The sequence below is a fragment of the Dioscorea cayenensis genome, chromosome 16, assembly GCF_009730915.1.
Source record: "Dioscorea cayenensis subsp. rotundata cultivar TDr96_F1 chromosome 16, TDr96_F1_v2_PseudoChromosome.rev07_lg8_w22 25.fasta, whole genome shotgun sequence".
Lineage (NCBI taxonomy): Eukaryota > Viridiplantae > Streptophyta > Magnoliopsida > Dioscoreales > Dioscoreaceae > Dioscorea > Dioscorea cayenensis.
Genome location: NC_052486.1, coordinates 18,474,385 through 18,497,532, shown reverse-complemented (window position 1 = coordinate 18,497,532; position 23,148 = coordinate 18,474,385). Strand labels below are relative to the sequence as shown.

At 35.9% G+C, this 23,148-nt stretch overlaps 1 pseudogene; it reads right to left on the bottom strand.

Moving 5' to 3' along the window:
• Positions 1 to 21,830: 21,830 nt before the first annotated feature.
• Positions 21,831 to 22,860, bottom strand: LOC120278587 (annotated as a pseudogene).
• Positions 22,861 to 23,148: the final 288 nt, after the last annotated feature.

Below are 23,148 nucleotides of genomic sequence, written 5' to 3'. Positions count from 1 at the left end.
CTTTGAAGATTATTAAGGTTTCACTTAAAACGTGTTGTATTACTTGGCAACTCAACATGCTCCATCATAACCTATATTCATTTATTCAACTTATTTTCAATGATAACTATGATAACTCAATGTGAAAAGCGTTGGCATCCATTTGATGTGCCTTTTCTCTTACCCATTACAACAAGTGGCTGCTAGAGCTACAGATTTGGCTTAGTCATTAATAAGACGCGCAAGAGAAACTGCAAGAATTGGTGATTCAATGATTTATAATTCCATTTTCATATCTGGAATGATTGTTACCAAGTATCCTTTATACAATTTGAAGCTCGATACATGTTAATTACCGTCATTGAGTTCTCACTAAATTGTGAAGCAGCAAATAATATGGCACCTTGAAAACCACCTAGGAATTTTTATCCTATATTAACTAAGTACAAAGGGTTATAGATCTTTTCAAAAAAGTAATAATGTAGAATCTATGTATGTGAATTTGCCCAATTTGTTAATTGTTAAAAATATATAGTCTAAAAATAATATGGCTTTTTCTTATAAATTCCTAGGCGATGCATTATTTTTTCCCTTGCAAAAATGGGTTATTCCTTAGGAAAAATTACTTATTAAGTGAAAACATGCCTTCAAAATTATGGATGGTGTAAAATTTCTTAGTTATCATTCAAGAACAAACAAGATCATGTATAATTCTTATGAGAACTTACATGTAAATCTCATGATACCTTAGTTAATTGATGGCCAAATAAGACAACTAAAAAAATTAGTCAGACTTAGCTCGAAGAGAACACAATTAGTTATAGTATATCAACAAACTTAGAAATATTTTCTAAGTAGAAAGACTTATAGATCATTTCAAAAAAGTAATAATATGGAATCTAAGTATGTGAATTCGTTTAATTTGTTAATTGTTTAAATATATAGTCTAAATATAATATATTTTGTTTCTTATAAATTCATAGGTGATGCACTATATATATACATATATATGTATATATATATAGGGTTATTTCTCATGAAAAACTACTTATTAAGTGAGGGCATGCCTTCAAAATTATGAATGGTGTAAAATTCCTTGGTTATCATTCAAGACCAACAAGATCATGTATAATTCTTATGATAGCTTACATGTAACTCTTATGATACCTTTATCCCACACAACCACTAATTGATTGCCAAATAAGACAACTAGAAAAATTAGTTAGGTGAAGAGAACACAATTAGTTGTAGGATATCAACAAACTTAGAAATATTTTCTAACTAAATACAAAGGCTTATAGATCATTTCAGAAAAGTAATAATGTAGAATATGAGTACGTGAGTACTTTGTTACATTTGTTAATTGTTTAAATATATAGTCTAAATATAATATGTTTTTTCCTTATGAATTCATATGTGATGTACTATATTTTTATCTAGGAAAATGAGTTATTTCTCATGCAAGACTACTAATTAAGTGGGAACATGCCTTCAAAATTATGAATGGTGTAAAATTCCTTGGTTATCATTCAAGACCAAACAAGATGGTGTATAATTGATGGCCAAATAAGACAAATAAAAAACTTAGTTAGGTGTAGCTAGAAAAGAACACAATTAGTTGTTAGATATCAACAAACTTAGAAATATTTTCTAAGTACAATTTCAAAAAAGTAATAATGTAGAATCTAAATATATGAATTTGTCCCATTAGTTAATTGTTTAAATATAAGTCTAAATATAATATGTCTTCTTTTTTGTGTTAAACTACAAAAACATTTCATCTTTGATAAGTCAATTTCATCTATTATCAGCGCAAGGCTGCAGAACGTTATAGATCACTGTTGTGCACCTATAGAAAAGGGAAAGAAAAGGCTGCAGAATTTAGAGTCGGATTTTGGAATGGAATTTTTCCATTTCAAAATTTAGAATCAAATTTGAAATGGAAAATATTTTGTTTTAATTTTTTTATTAAAAACAAAAATGATTCTGTTTCAAATCCATTGTTAAAAATTAAAATATATGAAAAAATTATATTTAAAAATAACTTAATATTTTTATAACATGTTGCTAATCCATCTCTAAATCCCTAATACAATAAAATAAAATATTGTATTTATTTTAACAGTTCATATAAATAAAACCATGTTAGAACAAATTTGCTCAACCAATAATGCTAACAAATAATGATTTCATTAATTTTTATAGATAACATATGTTCAAAAAAGTCGATTTAACAAAAAAAAAATGTTGATAAATAACAAATAAACTATAACTCATTTAGGTGACCAATATCATGATCATCACTAGTTGATTGCAAGTCCCGAGTGAACAATGAGCACTCAAGGATCCTGGCCTTGAACTGCATCATCATATCCTGAACCTGACGTAACATTTGGTCAATATATTGATTTCTCTCCTCCCTCATCTCTTGTAGACTCTATTGAAGCTCCTTATTGTTATCTCTAATCTTGTGTTGACTCTCCTGAAGCTCCTTATTATTATCTTGTAGCTAATAAAAAATCTTGCATAATTGTTTAATCTTAACCTGTAGCTCTTTAGATAATGTACCTATAGATGAATAGCCAATCAACAATATCACATAGTTGCCTAATATTAGCTTGCAAGTCCTTATATGATGTACCTGTAGATGAAATCTGAGATAACTTGGGATAGAAAATAGATTCTTGGGAGCCTACTCCATAAACTTGACTTTTATTTTACCCTCTTATAGGTTGAAAGAATAAATTTTCTTTGTCCACAACAAAAGGCTCATTATCCCATTCGTGTTTGCGATGCATTATCCACAAAGTCCAAATAACAATCCTGCCACGAGTCAGTTTGAGAAGTCAAATATTGTGGTTAACACAATTGAATAAAATCTCATGCAATGTAAAAAAAATCTACAAATATATATATAAAAACAATTACTCATCTATAACTCAAATACACATAAAGAGATTATTAATCTATTTACCATAATAGCCTGAGCTCATGCATCAATGAACTTAGAGCATCCCTTCTTTGTATGAGTCACTTTGAAAAGCTCATATGGACCAAGCCTTGATCTCTACAATAATATAACAACTTGTATTAAGTTAAAATTAATGTTATAAAAAATGTGGGAAATAGAGTTACATGTACATAACTAGAAATGCATTATCAATTTCTCTGCATGACATATATGGGAAATGGAGCCTCCTGTGTGCCAGAATATACCAGGGTTAAGTCCTTCAGCCTTAGTAAGACAGTTTGTAGAAATTTTCAAACTTCAAGCTTTAAATTCTGGGGAATTCCATGCTTTCTTCCATATTTTCCACATAGCATCAGTTACATGCATGGTCTTTTCTTTCCTTTTCTAGAGGTGCACATCAATGATATATAATATCGTGCAGCCTTGTGCTGATAATAGAAGAAATTAACTCATCCAGATGAAGTGTTTCTATAGTTTAACATATATGGAAAAGAATACATTGTATATTTAAACTATATATTTAAACAAATAACTAATGGGACAAATTCATGTACTTAGATTCTACATTATTACTTTTTTGAAATTGTACTTAGAAAATATTTCTAAGTTTGCTGATATCCCACAACTACTTTTGTTCTTTTCTAGCTACACCTAACTAATTTTTTATTTGTCTTATTTGGCCATCAATTATACAATGATCATATAAGTACTTGCAAGCTAATATTAGACAACTATGTGATATTGTTGATTAGCTATTCATCTACATGTACATCATCTAAATAGACACGCGTTAAGATTAGACAATTGTGTGAGATTGTTGATTAGCTACAAGATAACAATAAGGAGCTTCAGGAGAGTTTGCATAAGATGAGAGATAATAACAAGAAGCTTCAACAGAGCCTACACGAGATGAGGGAGGAGAGAGATCAATATCCTGACCAGATGTTATGTCAAGTGCATGATATGATGATGCAGTTCGAGACCAGGATCCCTGAGTGCTCAAAGGTCATTCAGGACTGGCAATCAGCTAGTGATGATTATGATATCGATCACATAGATGAGTTGCATTTATTTGTTATTTATCAGCATTTTATTTTGTTAAATAGACATTTTTGAACATATGTTATCTATATAAATTAATGGAATCATTATTTGTTAGCATTATTGGTTGAGAAAATTTGTTTAAACATGGTTTTATTTATATGAGCTATTAAAATAAATACAATATTTTATTTTAATTTATTTTATTGTATTAGGGATTTAGAGATGGAATAGCAACAGATTAGAAACAGATTAATTTGTTTTAAAATGTGATTTTTTCATATATTTTAATTTTAGCAATGGATTTGAAACGGAATCATTTTTATTTTTAATCAAAAACAACTTTAAAATAAAATATTTTCAATTTCAAATCCATTTCTAAATTATGAAATGGACAAATTCCATTCTAAAATCCATTTCTAAATTCTAAAGTAGATTTGCAACCGAATAAAAATGTTTCTGAATTTAGAAATGGATTTGAAATGGAATAATTTCCATTTGTATTTTCAAAATTTAGAAATGGATTTTATTCCATTGCAAATCTGTTTCTAAATTCTAAAACAGACTACTACTTACATTTCTAATAAATTAATGAGTTTTTCAAAAATGGAAAAATTCTGTTTCTAGTCCGTTTCTAAAATAAATTAGCAATGGATTTGAAATAGAAAATGTTGTTTGTAAACTATTATTTTCTTTTAGTGTAAGTAATGTTTCAAAGCCATGTTCAAATCTATGATACAACATGACATTGTGATTACTTCAAATAATGTGAAATTATTCATCACAGCTCCTCACTTGGTTTTGTTATCTAAGATCTATAACGCATAAACCATTCATCCATTCCATCTAAACAACAAAATCAACAACATTAAAGTAAAAGTAAACTCAAGATGTATCATCAAAAGCACATACTACTTTCATAAAACAAACATATTTTAAGTCACATAAAACTAACTCAGGATGGTTCAAACTAGTTGTTCTCCATGTTCAATAACTCAACAACAGTAATAGCTAAAAAGGTAGTAACACTTAAGACAGTGTAAAATACATGTCTTGTCCCTCCAAAGTTACAAGTATGTGTTTCACAGTAGTACTAATGCTAGATTCATGAGCTTCTGTAGTAGCTAAAAAAAAAATTATAGAGATTTGTTAGACAATGTCATATATATTTGAGATATGAAAAACCTCATAAAATCTATAAAGCAATTTATACAATTCATAGCAAACTAGAAAATAAAATAAATTAAAAAAAATATAGCTAGAGTTTTTTTTTAGAAAGTATATTTACATGCAAATAAACCATTTCAACTTGCATTATTAATAGTATAACAAATACATCCTTCAACTCGGCCAAAAAAATGGGATTCTACATTATTTCTAATACTGGTAAAGTTTTTTTTTATTTGCATTATTAAAAGTATAACAAATACATGCCCATTGTGATCCTGTCTACATAGGGTGGAATCTTTCAGAGAAGCAATAATATTATCCAAACATCTCTAGCGAAGAGAAGGCTTCCTCAAGGAGAAGGACTCGACCAAACTCTTATTAACAATTAGTCTTTCAAAGACCATATCCAAATCTTCAATTCTATAACCTTCCATGCTCTATAGCTCATCCAATAATTTTTCTTTCCATGTTCTTTTGGACTTGTCAATTGAAGAAACAAACTGACCAAGTTTATCAAAAGGTGTTGTATAGCAATATTTTTCACCTATGGTCTTTGATGTTTGACCAATCCTAGCAATGGTCTTTCTTGTAGATAACCTTGGCACTTCAAGCCTTTAACTACTTGTGCCTAAAGTTTCACAATCCATTGCCTCATTAGATGGAGATGTACTATTCTCTTCTAGGTTTGTGCCACCGAATTGGTGGTAGATCTTGCATGCATGATTGCTTGTGGCATAATCATCCCTAGCAACTACGCACAAGTTATTGAGCAAAAGTACGCAAGCACCATCCAAAAAAAGTTTACAGTTCAACACTTATGACCATAAGATGGACCATAACACCAAGACAGAAGACCTTACATGTGGAGCTTATGGGCGTAAGATGCCCATAAGGCATAAAAACCATCATTTACAACTCCTTACAGCCTTGTTCTTATGGCCATAAGGAGCCTGTAAGCAGTTGGGTATAAAAAATTCTATTAAGAATTTTTGGGTAATCTTTTGATGGCTAAGCAAAGGGAGAAAGTAGGAGAGTTTCTATAGATCATCTGCCATAATCCAGCTTGGAGAAGAGGCTCACCCACTATCTAGGATACCAATGGAGCCGTCCAGGAGTATCCTTGGTGGCGTTCATGGAAGATAAGATGAGAGTTCATCGGCATCCCAAGGGGTAAAGAGAGAAATGAGGTTTCATGTAATCATTCATTTCTCTTCTCTCTTTTGGATTGTATGATTACTCTCCTATAATGGAGAACTAACTTGTTGGTGTTTGGACGTAGATGGAGCCTAGGGTTTATATCTTGATTAACATTAGTTGTGGATCTTTAATACTTTTATTCTGATTTGTTAATTGCAATCTTTTATTGTTTAACTCAATTGCTTGTTTCTGTTGTCATGGATTCTATTGTAGTGAGAGCCGAGAATCCATGTTTAAAGCACATTTATGATGAATCGAGAGATCCACCTTGTGTCGAAAAGCTGTAACTGAAGGGGATCAAGAGTCCACCTAGAGATTGGGTACTCTGGAGTTGAGATATTTCCTCCCGTGATCCTTTCGAGTGAGTTAGCATAAAATTACATTTTCAATAAAATTATAGGGAGTAGTTTTAGGAAGAGATTTTGATTTTACTAATGGCCCCTTCCTACTTTTCTTACGAAATTCTCTTTGGTGAGATTGAGTGAGAGAAGTAGGATTCCCCAACCCTTTCTTTTGTCATGGCCAATACCTCTCAACCTTTTTGGGATATGGCCTAAAATTACAACAAGGTCCCTCAAGGTTAAGTCTTCATGTGCTACACTCCTGTCTTTGATTCTGAACCTGAGCCCGCAATCAGATACGAATGAGAAGAGTAATCAGAGTGGGTAAAGCGCTATCCAAATCGTATGGCTATTGCCAAATTGCACACAAAATGTTGGTTTGAGAATGGCTTGACCGATGCAATTTGTTTGAAACCTAAAGGAGAAATAAGGGATTTGAAGATATTCAAAACCCTTGGATCTAGAATCATCAGTCGCCATCCGGGATGGAGGGGTAGGGAGCCTATCCAGAATAGTTTAATTGATCTTTCGTATTATAAAGAGTGGTCCAAGTACATGGTCAATAACTACTCGAAGGAGTTATCTGAAGCAGAGTTGGTGAGTGAGATTGTGGCTTTAGTCGGCCACTATGACTTTGACTTGAATTTCTATAAAGCATTAATAGAACTATGGTGTCCTGAAACTAATTCCTTCCACTTCTTGTGTGGAGAAGTTGGGATTTCATTATGTGATATCAAAGAATTGGGAGGACTTCCAATTATCGAAGATATCTATGATGAAGTCATACCTCCTAATGACACAATCCGCCGAAGGCATGATCCTGAATTTTCTATTTTGAGAAATCTTTTCGACATCTTTCAATGGCTCTCAAGACAAAGTGCCAACCAAGATGTATTTTTGAGGATTGGGTGGAGTTTTTTAGGAAGTCAAGACTTAGTTCCCGGTATAGGTCGGCTTCTAATCCCCCTCCAAAGCCCGCTTCCAAAGCAGATTTAATTTCTTTTATAGCACTTTGGATTTGCTTTTTTATTATGCTAGGTAATCGCAAGTTGATTAGACTGGGAGTTTTTATGATGACATACAATATTGGGCATGGGAGGAGAGTAGCTTTTGCCCCCGTAGTGCTAGCGCGCTTATATGTAGGCTTAGATGCCATGGTCAATAACATGAAAGGGCCTGGATTTTCTACCACAGTATTCTCTGTTCACTTCTTGTATGCTTGGGCTGGTTATTATTTCTGGAGCATATATCTTAAGAGGAAAATAGACAATAATACTTCAAGTATCCTTGGGTTGCTAAAAATACCAAAGATGTTACAATTTATGAATTCCACCACAACTCCATTTGTCAATCCGGTGTATGTGAGGAAATTCATCCAACATGAAGGCAATTTCATATCTCGCCTTTTCTCGTTCGTGCATCATAATGATGAGGTAGTGCGAGATTCCAGATACTTGACTGGGCTCAAAGTATTGGATTCATATACCATGGAATATGTGATGAATCTTCATTGTGGAGTTCTTCCACTTCAGTGTGCAGGAGATCTCTTTGCAGAACCATATAATCCGCACCGATTTGGGTGCCAATTTGGATACAATCAGCATACTCCAGCGTATACTGATGTTCCTAGGAGGGCTTCCTCTCTCAGGATTCTTGCGAAGTACTAGCTTCATCTTTCTCACCAAAAAACTTCTAGCTCATTCTACATCCCCAAGCATGACATAAAAGGGAGACTTATACTTGTCTATGCACAGAAATAGTTGAGGACCGTTGAAGCCTTTTTCCAACAGAACTATTCATCTTTGATCCAAGATGACTTTAGAGATAGGAGAGCCATTAATAGGGGATGAGGGCAATCTTCGAAGAGCTACAGATTTATCAATGAGAGTATATTCATTGATCACACTAACTCTACTGTTGACCCAGTTGTCCCAGCAAAGTGGCAAAGAACTGAGGGTATGTCAACTATATTTATTTATTTATTTATTTATTTTATTACTTTTTTAAAAACAAAAAAGTCTGCTTATCTTTATAAGTTTTTTTTAAGAAAGTGGTGTGATGTTTTTCATGTGGTTTCTCAAAACTTTCTCAAAACAGAGCATCTAAAATAATAACAATAGAAGCCACACAAGCACAGCACAAGTGTGGTGTGATCCACAACAACATATGTAATATAATAATAATGATACTAACTTAGTTTTCAAGTCTTTTCAACAAACAAGATTAGAAGGAGAAGTAGCAGTTCAGTCTGGGGTTCCTTTTTATCTCATTGTCCATTTTCCCTTTTTGATAGTGAGAGTTTACATTGACTTTCATTCCAAGCTATTTTATGAAATGGAATAGCAAAGCTGAAGCCAACTCCATGGTTCATCATTGAATAAATTAACAAGCTAGCTATATATAGTACTCTTATATATATATATATATATATATATAATTTCCAAAGGTGGCAATCATGTCATACAATAACTTGGGATACTCTTGGGGCAAGTACTCCGTTATCTCAACATACAAAATATATATATACACATAAGGCTAGGTAGTAGCTGCAACTTCCAAAAGTGAGACGTAAATTAATTGTATCGTGTCTTTTGCAGGATCATGATGTTTGTAGTGCATCCTGCTTCATGCTTCTCTTTTGATCGCCCTGATGTTATTACCCCAAAAGAAACCTCCTCCTTTGTTATGTTTAGAAACCTCTTTTTTTGTTTTTGTTGTTTTTTTGTTTTTCCTTTTTGTTTTGTTTTTTGTTTGTTTTGTTTTTTTGTTTTTTTTTTGTCTCAAAGTCTAAATTTGATAACTTCACACTTTTTATTTGACTCAAAGCCTTAATTTTGACTCAAAGTCTGAATTTATAAATTTCATGAGAATTTTTTTGTTTGACTTAAAGCCTCAATTTTGACTCAAAATATGAATCTTTATTTGACTTGAAAGCTAAATTTTAATTGTAAAATTCAGAGTTTGTTATTTGACTCAAAATTTGAATCTCTATTTGACTCAAAATATTTGATCAATAGGCATACAAATTCGTGACACCCCGTTTCACAATTCTCCAAGGACTGATGATGTTCCTCTATCAGGTCTAGAGATGCACAAAGGCTCTCATGTTTGTAAGAAATATCTCATTCTCTTTCTCCTTATTTTTTATCTATACATTTTTAACGAACTTGATGATTTCTTATCTCCAGATCAAGCAAACACACAAAGTTTAAGTGTTGGCGCCGAGGAGAACACTGGAGTCGGTGACAATGTTGGGACGGAAGAAAACATTGGAGTAAAGGAAAATATTGAGATTGAAGAAGCTTTTCCTGATCCACTACAATGTATTACTCTTATTATTATTTTTCCTTATTTTGTATTATTTTCTTTTTGCCCCTTATTTATTTAAATAATTTTTCTGTTAGGGGATACACCGGTTGCCTTGGAAAATGAGCCACCGCAGAACCCGCCAATAATCCAAGAAGGTTTTTTTTTTCTTTTTTCTTTTTTCTTTTTTCTTTTTTGTTTTTTTTCTTCTTTTTTTATTTTCTTTTTTGTAGCTGTTCAAGAGAATGAAAGTACTTCATCTTTTAAACAAATTTCTTCCGCAAATTTCATAAGAGATGCCCCCTCTTCAATGGAGAAATTAGAGAGTGATGGCAGAAATGTTGATGTTGAGAGTGCACCTCATGATAGCAAGAATGCTAACATTGAAACCCTGCTTCATGACAACACATCTCTAGCAGTGCAGAATGAAGGTCTTATTTATTTATTTATTTATTTATTTTGTGCACAAATCAACGTGTGTGTATATATGTATTCTTCTCTTTTTTTTTAGTCGTCCAAGAAATGGCCAAGGACATTAATACTCCCATCGAGGAATTGGAAAGTGGTGGCTCTAATGCCAACATTGGGGTTGCAAGTTTGCCAAAGCAAGATCAAGGTTTTTTGTTTTTTTTTTAGCATGAATATTGACAATATTTCTTTGGGAATTTAGTTGCTTAAAAGGATGATAACTCCCTACCTTTAAGACAAGGTCCTTCTCCTATTCCTATAGCAGGATTAGAAGGTGGCATTAATACTGATGTCAGACTTGCAACATCGTCTAAGCAAGGCCAAGGTTTTTTTTTAATCAAATGTCAAAATTTATTTGTATATTCTCTTTGTAAGTTCAAAGAATATACCAAATGTAGTGCTACGCTTGCGAGATGAGATGATCAACAATATCAAGTCCCTTAACTATCACAACTACCAAAGCATTATCAACAAAGTGAAGGAGTCAAAATTACTTTTTGAACCTTTCAGCATTGATTTGACCAGTCTGGAGCCTTTCATAGAGAGGATCGCTCGATGTGCAGCCTATGCTAAAGAAGCTCAGAGGATCCTAATGTTCAAGCTCGTATACGTAATCAACAAGCCAAGGCATGTGTGCATGAAAGAACTTTGGCACTTGAGTGTCTTAACAAACTAAGGACAAACTAGACTAATGACATAAATGCGAATAAGGAGGAGTATCAGAAACTTGCTGAGAGGGCATATCAACTTCAGGTCGAGCTTTGTGAGATTCAAGGCACAATGAAGACTTTGGGTGAAAGATAGCGGCTTCAACCGACCTGTTTGAAGCTTCTAAGCCTACTTCAGCGAATCTTCAAGTTGCGTTGGATGAGGCTAAGACACAGCTTGCTGAGGATCAAGAAGATAACTCAGATACTCATCTTATGGCTATTTTCACAAAACGGCTTGATGAGTTGGAGGAAGCAAAAGAATCATTGTTGAGATTTACTGGGCATTAAAGAGCCTTCTTCCTTTCTTTTTTAGTTTTCTTTCCTAGTTTATTTATGCTTTGGTAATTGGTTTTAAGACATTGATTACAAACATTTGATTTGAATATACCTTAGCTCTTTTCTTTTCTCTTTTCTCATGCCTCTTTGTTTTTAATAGAATACCTGGAGAATCAAAATCATGATTTTTTTTCTTTTTCTCTCTTTTTTTATTAATTGTTTACTTTTTTTAATTACTTTTTTATTATTATTATTTATTATTATTATTATTATTATTTTTTTAAAACACAGGTACCGATGCATTTACCTCAGGAAGCACGCTTAATTGTGCATGACCGGTCTACATGGAGCCGTTCGTTCCATCATAGACAAACACATGTCTCTTTATTTCGTTGAATGAATTTTAATACAAAATGAGTTTAATAAAAAAATGCATGAAAATGAATGTTTTGCCTCGAGAAATACATTTAATTGTACATGACTAGTCTACCCCTGTTGAGGGACCAGACGTTCCATCATAGGCAATTAACAGTTTTACATTAAAAATAGTATTTCTTCAGGAAACGGCCGTTGATGGGCGGTATCGGTCTTTCTCTGTTGGCGTCAATAAGTTGATACGCGCCTCCTTCATAGACGATCCCCACAACATAAGGGCCTTCCCAATTTGCTCTAAATTTGCCCCGTCCCTTTATATGGGTCTTTTGAGAACAAGGACCATCTCTCCTTTGGTAAAGGTCTGGAAACGAGCCATCTTGTTGTAGGCTTGAGACATTTTTGCTTTGTAGACTTCAAGATTCTGTTGCACTCCTAACCTTTTTCGTCAAGAGAATCTAACTCATCCAAGCGAAGCCAAACATTATCTTCATTAGAGATTTCATTTTGTACTGCCATTCTCAGGGAGGGTATTTGGATTTCGAGAGATAAGACTGCTTCCGTTCCAAATACCAAAGAATAGGTTATGCCTTGTGTCGGAGTCCTATAGGTAGTGCCATATGCCCATAGCGTCTCCAGGAGTCTTTTATGCCAATCCTTTTTGTTCTTGGACACTGCTTTATTTAACAGCTTTGAGAGGGTTTTATTGAATGCTTCTACCAAACCATTTGCACTAGCGTTATAGATGGAGGTATATCTCTAGTCTATTTTATGGTGTTGTGCGAATCTCCCATCCTTGAGGCTTCTGAAAGCGGGGCCATTATCTGAAATAATTCTTCTTGGAGACCCAAATTTGTATAAGATGTTTTCCCTGAGGAATCTGAGGATATTCTTAGTCTTGACTTCTCTCAGCGGGATTGCTTCTGCCCATCTAGAGATGTAATCTATTGCAGCCAATATGAACTGATGTCCCAAAGATGATGGTGGTTCAATAGGACCGACTACATCTGTTCCCCATATCTCAAAGGGCCATGATGAGGCTGTGGGGTGTTAAGGATTTGGATGTTGATGAATAAAATCTCCATGTATCTGGCATAAGTGACATTTTCGAGTATAATTGATGCAATTCCCGACCATGGCTGGCCAGTAATATCCCAAGTGCTTGATCTTAAGTCCCACCTTGGGTTCGGATTGGTGTACACCACATATCCCGAAATATACATTATGCATAACTTCTTCAGCTTCTTCATATGAGAGACACTAGAGGAGTAGTTGATCATATGACCTGCGGTACAATATATCATTTATGAGGGTAAATCTTAGGGCTCTTCACTTTATCTGAAGACCTTTTGATTTATCCTCTGGGAGTCTATCATATTTCAGATATTCTATGAACGGTTGCCTCCAATCTTCCCCTGGTATTTTAAGAGTGAAGACTTCTATTTTGCCCTCAGCAGTTTCCTCTTCGACTTCATTAGGGATCGTACTAATGGGTCTTCTATTTCTTATGGTTATATGAATTTCTTCGTAATTCAGATTCACCAGGAAGAGTATGTGCTTCTAGAAAGTCTGCCAATGCCTGCCCCTTAATAGCTTTCTGTGGAGTGCATGTTATGTCAATTCCATCAGAATCAATGCCCATTTTGCGAGTCTTCCCATAAGCAACGGCCTCGTCATAAGGTATTTGAGTGGATCTATTTTTTATATGAGTATTACTTTATGCGCTATCAAGTAGTGTCACAACTTCTTTACCGCAAAAACCAAAGCTAGGCAATGCTTCTCAATTGGCGTGTATTTACTTTCAGCTCCTATCAACATCCTGCTGAGGTAATATAATGCATTTTCTTTATCTTCTTTATTATTCTGGGCCAACATGTCTCCCAAAGACTCTTCCAATACGGTAGTATATAAGATCAGAGGCTTTCCATGGATTGGTGTCTCTAGTACCATTTGATATCTTCGAAAGCTCTCTGACATTCATCATCCCAATTGAAAGGCGCATTTTTCTTGACTAGTTTAGATAAGGCTTGCATCTTCCAGATAGGTTGGAGATTAATCTTCTGATATATGTTAAACACCCTTGGAAGGAGCGCAGTTGTTTTAGTGTCTAAGGAGGTGGCATTTCTAGGGTTTCCTTTATCTTGGCTGGATCTATCTCTATTCCCCGATGCCTCACGATGAAGCATAAGAATTTCCCAGATAGAACTCCAAAAGCACACTTCATGGGATTCATTTTCAACTAGTATTTTCTGAGGTAAGTGAAGGCTGTCCTCAAATCATCAAGATGCTTGTCTTTGGAATTTGTTTTAACCACAAGATCGTCCACATATCATTTGACAACTTTGTGAATTAAATCATCGAATATTCTGTTTATAGCCCTTTGATATGTTGCTCCAGCATTCTTTAGTCCGAATGGCATTACCTTATAACAATAGATGCCCTTAGGTGTTCGGAAAGTAGTATTCTTCTGATCATCTGGATGCATTTTGATTTAATTGTATCCAGAATATCCATCCATAAAGAAAAACATCACGTACCCTGAGGTGTTGTCGATCATGATCTCTATAACTGGAAGGGGAAAATCATCTTTGGGACACGCCTTGTTCAGGTCTCTGAAGTCTACACATATCCGTATTTGCCCATTTTAATTTTTCACAGAGACTGTGCTGGCTATCTAATCAGGGTACTTCTCTTTTCTTATAAAATCTACTTCAATCAGCTTCTTTTTCTCTTCTATCACACTTTCTTCTAGGTCAAACTTTATCTTCCTTGGTGCCTATTTGACTGGAGTAGCATTACGATTAATGGCCAGCATGTGAATAGCTACCTCATCATCAAACCCTGGTATTTCATTATAGTCCCAGGAAAAGCAGTCAATATGCTCCTTCAAAAGAGCCTTGAATGATGATTTTTCTTCTTCTGATAGTTGTGCACTTAGGAAAGTTAGCCTTGGGTCCTCATCATTTCCCAAGTCGATTTCAACCAACTCATCAATTGTTGCTTGCCCCCTGTCTTCTAGTTTAGGCGGTGCATTCTTTATCTCCTGGGATGTTACCATGTAACAGATTGCCTGGAAGACTCAAAGTAACCTAATCCTCTCTTATCCACATGTGCAGGATTCCACAATCAACGAAAGCTCTGATGTGACTTCCTCGACCACTTGATTTTACCCCTAAACCTCTCAACTATCGTCCTGAGCTTGTCGGGGTAATGGCCTGGGAAGTTTATGGGTTGAACTTCATCATCTTCTACTTCTTCAATATTTATGATATCATCATTTAAGATCTTTTCGCTCTTGTCCTTATAAAAGAGAATACCTCCTTTTCATGCAGAGCTGGCACATAAAATGTCTTTAGATGCTCAACTGTATTTACGTTAAAATCATCCAAGGATTTTTATAGTCTATCAGGAATCCTCGTAATGTACAATGCATTTTCTTGAGTAGATATTTCAACTTGACCCTTACTTTAGTGTATATCCGCATCACTTTCATCTTCTGATGACTCAATGTCACTACCAAAGTGAGATGGTGTTGGTTCTCTTTTTTGGAGCATAGGAGTGGTTTTGGCTATCTTGATCAAAGACTCTTCTCCTGGACTTGGCAATTTACCCCCTTTGGTTGATTTGTTCCCTTTTGATATACTAAGATAATACCTTGCATCCTCATAGTGTATTTCATGGATGTCGAAGGGTTGGATCTCTCCATCAATTTTGAACTATTCTCCATCCACCAGGTATTTTGCGCATTGATAAAGTGTTGAAGGGACCAACTGGTTTTCATGAATCCATGGCCTTCCTAAGAGGGCTTTATAGGAAACTTCAGCGTCAATTACATGGAATTTCACGTCAGATGTCATCTTTTCCAATTTATTGGTGAGAGTGATTGAACCCAATGCCTTTGGCTGTACTGATTGAAACCCTGGATGATGATCTTCTCCAGAGATAAATGGCATATTTTAAGAGCTAATGTTCGAAGAGTTTTGAGAGTCATTAATTTCATAAAAGACCCTGGATCAATCAAAACCCGGCTGATCTTTGCTCCATCACAAAATCCTATCACATACAACGGTCTATTGTGTGCCGTAGTTCCAAGCAACAAAGCTTCATCCGTGAAGGACACTGAAGATGTATGGAATGCATACAGGGCTTCTTTCATGTTGACTTCGGTAAAGTATGCGTAATACTCCTCAGGATTTTGTAGAGCATGTATTAAAGACTCCCTGACTTTAGTTGATATCATCAATGCATCATACATATCGAGGAGTGTTGGGACCTTCTTCAAATGTGGAAAATGTTATAATTTGGCTTTTTCGAGGGTTTTTTTTGAAACATTATTATCTTCAATTATCTTCCCTTTATTTCGGTTATTTAAACTGGGAGCCTATCTTAATTAAAGTGTCTTCCTAGTTTTGAGCTGCATCTGATGTACATGTTATGGTACCTTATCTTCTTCATCAGAGAAGTTCAGTTTGTTTTCTGAATCATCATGAGCGGCTATGGCATAACACTCACCTTATTCTTCAAAGTAATCCTCTATGAGTGTCAGATTTCCTATAGAAACATGTCTTTGCAACCATTTTGGAAAGCTTGACATTCTTCTAAGGTGTATCCTACAAGCTGATGATATTGGCAGTAGTTTGGATGACTATCAAGATGCATCACGCACGGCCTTTTGGGTCTAGGCAAATCCAATCCTTTTTCTATGGCTTGATCAAAGAGCTCTTGCCTCTTATCTTTTTTGATAAATTTTTTTCCTTGACATTTGTTGCTCTGGCGGAACCGGAGAATCCATAACCTCTGAGATAAAATTTTGTCTTGATGATTATGGAGGGTATGACCCGGATTCGTCCCACTCAACATCTTCAATATGTAATTGTAGCAGCCTATTATCTAACTCCTCTATCACCCTTTGAATGATAGCAGGAATGTTTTTAGCAGGCATAGCTTTCCTCAAGACCTTATATTTGGGGCCTTCGGGGTGTAATATAGTGCTTTGGGCTTTATTTGTTGGTAGGGCTCCAAGAGCTTGGTGTTCACCTTCTTTACTCTCTCCCTAAATGCTGTCTTCTTTCTCCGCTTCTTGTTGATATAGAGCCAGCCATAACAGTCATATGACTCTTCTATCTCAGAGAAGCTATCATATTCATCATTATCATCATCTGGGTTATATAGAGGGTATTCTCCTCCCGAAATAACCCTGCAAGTCTCTACTTGGACATCTTCTTCATTTTACTCAGCTAATTCCAGAGTAATTTTTTGACTTCTTCGGGAAAATAATCTTTGAGGGTAATCAGAAGCCTTTCCTTCTGCTTATATTTGTCAAGGGACTCTATATATTCCTCAATAAAGGATTTCTTGCTCTTTAATTGTTTGCATTTTTGCTTTATCTTCTTGCTCTTCTTCTTTAACTGTTTTGTCGGGTGACCTTTAGGAGGTTCTTGAGAGCATTTCCAAGCGATTCACGGGAGTTCAGCCAACTTCTTCAACATCTTCATTGATCTTTTGGATATAAATACTTCCCATAACTCTTCTGGAACAGCAAAAGGTTTATCATCTTCTGTCGATGAAAGTATCACTTTATTACCATCCACTGTGACTTTTCCTTGGGATGATCCCTCTGGGTTTAGGGTAGTCACATAGCCTGTATGTTCAGTTGGTTGCTCAGATAAAACATTCTTTAATAGGGTGATTTTGCCCTCTTGGTATTGTCGCTCTACCCAGTCCTTGAAAACATAACAATCTTCTATTGTATGTCCCAACACCCTATGATATGGTCAATAATTGGGATGGTCCTTCTTGCTTTGCTCTTTAGGCCTTTTGCATTCAGGGAGTTGCAAACCTTCTCTCACAGCATCTTTGTAGATTTTATATACTTTATCTCTTTTTGCCTTAGCTTATTCTAGCTTATAGGGCTCCGCTACGCCCTTCCCTTTCTCAATGTTCAAGGTTGTAGCGGTGTACTTGACGGCTTCTGTCCTCTTGGATTTGTCTCTATCATTCCTTGAAGTGGTTTGAAAATTGGATAATACCTTCGGGTTGGTCCTTTCCAATTTCTTAGCTTGTGAGATTAAGCCTTTAAATGTAATGATGCCAGATGTACTTAGGAAAGGTGACATCCAACTATCAATGTTCCCGAGCAGTAAACCCACTGCCTGTGGCTGATCAAGTGATTGTTCACATTTAATGCTCAAGTTCCTCCATCTCATAATGTAATCGACTACTTTTTCATCTTTATATTGGCGAGTGGCTATAAGGTCAGTAATTGTGATTTTGTCACATATACCCTTGAATCGTACTCGAAAGACATCTTTCAGCTTCTACCATGTTTGAATTGAATCGGGTTGCAGACATGCAGACCATTCAAATGCTACTCATGCGAGACATGCAGAGAACTGTCTGAGGAAGAGTAATGGCTTCTCACTTGTATCTCCACAGGGCACCACAAAATGAGCCAAGTATTGGTCAGGATTGCCAATCCTAGTAAATTACTTGAATTTTGGAACATTATATCCCTTGGGGCAAGGCACTAGGTCATGGTAGCTGGGATAGGGCTTGTCTCCATTCCTTTGGCTTGGTTTAATTCAGCAACTACCATTTGTTGTATCTCTTCCTGAGTTATTACAACTGATTGTTCCTGAACAGGAACATAAGAGGTTCCCCCATGTTCCACCGGCCTGAAGGTTTCCTTTGGATAAGGCGTTGGACTTCTCAACCTCTGTATTTGTCTAGGTTGATTCTCTGTAGGAAAGCGTGGGGTTACCCTTTGCTCAATTGGCCTAAGGACTTTTCTCGGCCGTCGGGTTGGACTCCTCAATCTTTCTACTTGTTCGGGTTGATTTTCCATTAGGATTTTGATTTGTTTTTGCATTTGTAACATTGACTCCATCAACATTGACATGTTATTATTAAGTTTTTGATATTCAGCATCACAGTGTCCCTTTTGAGGAACAAAGACAGGTTCATCCTCTTCATCTTCATTTAGAGGATGTACTTCTTTGTGTTTCCTTGGCATATGGAGTGGTGGAAGACTAGTCCCTATCCACTACTCATCATGTGGTGGTATGTGGCTGGAACTTTTTTCTCCATTCAGGGAGTCTGCCACTATTCTAAGGGATCTTGTAGCAAGTCCTGGTTATTCTAATTCAGGTGTGGGATCTCCTCTTGCTTCAGTGACCATCCGACAAGTGTGTATCTTCACATCTGCATCATACATTTCTTCATTTTTCATTTCCCTTCTCCATTGAAATTTAGAGCGGAAAATCTTGGGTTGATTTCTTGCAGGTGTTAAACGGTCAAACATTGTCTTCTATGCTTTTGAAATTAATTGCTTCTTCTTTTGATAAATTTTTTTTGGCCTTATCTTCTCTGACTGCAGTTTCTTTGATGTTGTATAAGTCTTGTAAAGATTCTGACCAAATGAGTTCTTGTGGTAGGACTTTAGAGGTCTACCAACCTTGTTTTCATTCAGTTGGGGACGCAAGTCTGCAGTGTTTGCAGTCTTCTTCACTAGCTTAAGAGGTCAAATTAGTTGTTGAAGGTACCCATTTGATTATTTTTGTGTCCTTGGAATGACACAAAATCCAGCCTTTGTTTTGGAATTTTAACTTTCCTTTGTGTGAGCCTTGAAAACACACTTTTCTTCTTTGGTGTGTCTTCATCAGATGATTGGAAAATTCCACTTTCCAGCCCCTTTGCTGTAATGGTAAAGGTGGGTTCATCATCATCATCATCATTCATAGAGATTAATTACCCTTTTATGCTGGGATAGCCCCTCGAATGTAGATACTCTTGGCAATTCTTTAATAGCAACGTCCTCGCCAGTTGCAGGAACAATCACATTGGGGCGACGACCTTTGGATGGAAGCCGCGGGACCGTCAGGTTCTCCTCCAAAGGTGCTGGTCTCCTTACGAACTGCACCGACTCAGATATCTTGCCAAAGCTCAGCTCAGCTCCTGCAGCTCTGGTGTTGAATGTGAAGTTGGACAATTGAACTTCAGTTCCTTCGGCAAGGAAAATTATGAGTTTCAGGCTTCCAGAGATGGTTGAGTTCTTGAGTGCCATTTCTTTTTCTTCTTCTTCTTCCTTGCAATAAAAAATCAACAATATTAGATTTCTTTCACAAGATGTAGAAACAATGCCTCTACTTGTACTTTTACCTCAAAGATGGGAGGAGAAAATGAGTCCCCACCGGGCGTGCCAGAAATTTGTGGGATCGAAAATTCGCGTCTGGCACCATGTCTGTGAAAAAGACACCAGAAGATATATCAAAGCAAAAATATCATATTTGTTTCGTGGGTTCTTCCACTCCTAATAGAGGCAAGCCTCTATTATTAATTACCCCAGACAGTGTCTTAGGAACCTCCGATTAAGGGCTCAAGTACAAGTAAAGGCAAGAAAATGTGTGGATTATAAATTTTGTTATTTATTATATATATATATATATTTAATACATCATTTATATGTCAACATATAACTTTCTTTATATATATATATATATCATATATCATTGTCGTTGCCTGTGTCTTGTCACCGTGTTGCATGTCTTGTTGTCACTTTAAAATATGTGTCTCATTGCTGCCTTGAGACAAATTTAGCCACCAAGTCGAGGTAAGCACTCTTGTCGTTGCTTCGAGATTTTTTTTTGTTGCATCAGGATAAGTTTTCTCCATTTATACAGTGCATGTTTCTCTGCTATCCGTTTGCTTTCATATGCATGCATTCCTCTCACAATTTTCTTCCAATTATGCATACCATTTTGAGATTTTTCTTCTCATTTATTTATTTATTTTTTTAATCCACACTTAACATAGTGGGTCCTATCTTCTGATTCTTTTTATTATTATATATTATTTTTTTAATGCATTATCCCATGTATATCTCCTCTTCATGGTGGGACCTACCTTTTGATTTTTTTTAATGCACGTGAGTATATAGTGTGCTTCTCATTATTTTATTTGTATATATATGTTTGGTGAGAGATGAGCATGTTTGGAATTTCATCTCCGGCCTACGAATATGTGAATATGCATGCATGTCATTTCTCATTTATCCTCATTGCGTAGCTCATCTCTTTGAGTAACATGATAAGTTCATTGTAACCTTCAAAAATCCATGGTTCAACCAACTTCCATGCCTTGCGTGTGATCCTTTGGTCAGACTCCTTGTCAAACCTTTTTTTTTTTTTTAATTTTATAATGTGATGCTTTCTTATGTACTGCATATATCTATTTGTATTAGTCCAAATGCAACAACACTACAAGCAGAATCTTTTAGAAATTTAAGACCATTAGAGAGTAGTTCAAGAGACAATCTCTATCAAAATAATTTAGAGCAGTTTCTTTTATTTAGTAAAATTCTTCATTTGAAGTTTAGATGTCATAAACAATTCCTATTTGCAAGACTTTGCTAGGAGGGATCTTAAGTGTTGTTATGGTGGACCTTGAGTTTTCTCTGCAAGAACCTGTATAATGTGTTTATCACCAATCTCTTGAACCATTTTCTTTCCTTCCTCATCTTGATAAGTCCAGTGTGAGTGCAAGCACATAAAATACCAATAAAAGTCACTCCATCAGGAATAAAACCTTCACTCTTAGAGATTGTTCATTGAGGCCATTCTCGCCAGGCCTTGTATCATAGAATTCCTTGACACCACGTTCCGCTTTGCCATTCCCTCAAAGACTCCCCATGCCCTATCAAGATTGTCATACTTTACATACATATCAACCAGCGCATTACATATTTGAATGACAAACTTCAAATCAGTCCCTTCAACGTATGCGTGAACCTTCTTTCCGAAACTGATTAATCCTGACTCAGTGCAAGCTGCCAAAACACTCGCACTTATCACCTTATCTGCTTCCAAACCAACTTTCTTCATCTGTCTAAACAAGCAGTAAGCCTCACTGGCTAGCTTTTTCTCTACATATCTCGATATCATAACCATCTACGAGATTTTTTTTGTCATCCTATCAACAACATCCTCACTATGTCCATATTACCTATCTTGACACCAAGCTGCAGACTCTGGCCTCGGAAGTTCCATTCCCTCCCTTCAGTTTTGACAGATCTTGGAGTGTTCCCTTATTTGCCCATGTTAGTCCACATGTATTACATAAGGTTTTAGGTCCACAATGCATCATTGGAGTTGACTTTGCATTAATTCCACAGTAATGGCATGCCACTACTACTTGAGGTTGATCATCAGCATCCCAACATTGAGAAATATCCCAGCTTGTAGTGCTTGTTACATCCTCTAATTTTTTACTTTGATGATGTATTGTCCCTTGTTCCGTTGCATCCTTAGAGCCACCCCTTTCTGAACAGTGTACTGTATCTTCTTGTCAAAGTTCCTCTCTTTCCTTTTCTTGCGGAACCACATCAACGAAGCAACTCTTTGAGGAATGTTGGAAAGCTTGTAGAAATGGGAAGAAAACGGCAAATAACATGACCCTCCCGCAATCTCACGTCCACCCAGCAATAACAGTATAGCTTAAATCTTTTCTGGAGAAACGGAGTCAAAGATGTAGATCTCGCCCTGAAACGATAGAGTGAGCTGGTTACTCCCAATCAGTGGCACTATTAACCCATGTGGTTGTTGAGGTTAAAGAGATCCGTCGGATGGTCGGCCTCCATCCCAAACTTCTCAGGAAGTAACCTCAATCATGGGTTTTCAGATTCATCCTCGAGTCTTATGCATCAATGCAGATGATACTTGAAGCTTTGTCTTCTTTCAGGTTTCTTTGTCTCTTCTTCTTTTCTTAATCTTTTCACTAACTCCTCTTCGTCCATCCTTCTCCTCACTGGTTTTCTTCTTCGCTTCTTCCTTCTTCCTTCTTCTTTCTTCACCTCTGTCCTTTTCCGTTCCTCTTCACTCCAATCATTGGCCATATCATCATCAACGAGCACCTGCGGCAGCGGGATAACCTTAAGCTTCGCTTCTTCATCCATATATGACGACTGAGAGACATGACAGTAGCAACAATGATAAGGAGCAACAATGTCAGTAGAAGCAAAGACAGCATACATCATCGGTAGCAAGCAAAGGCAAAAGTAACGGTGACAAGACAACATCAGCAAATGGCTTCGGCAACAGGCAGCAGCATTAGCGACGGCTTCAATATTCACTTTGGTGATAGCGACCTTCTTCGGTGATGATGATAAGTCATGGGTATTTTTTTATGTGGATTTATGTGTGTGTGTGTGTGTGGTGGGGGGAGAAAGAGAAACACCTTCGTCTTCTTCTTAGGATCTTCCTCTTGCTAGTTCTTCTCTCTTCTCCTTCTTTCTTTTTTTTCTTCTTTCTTTCCCTTCCTTTTT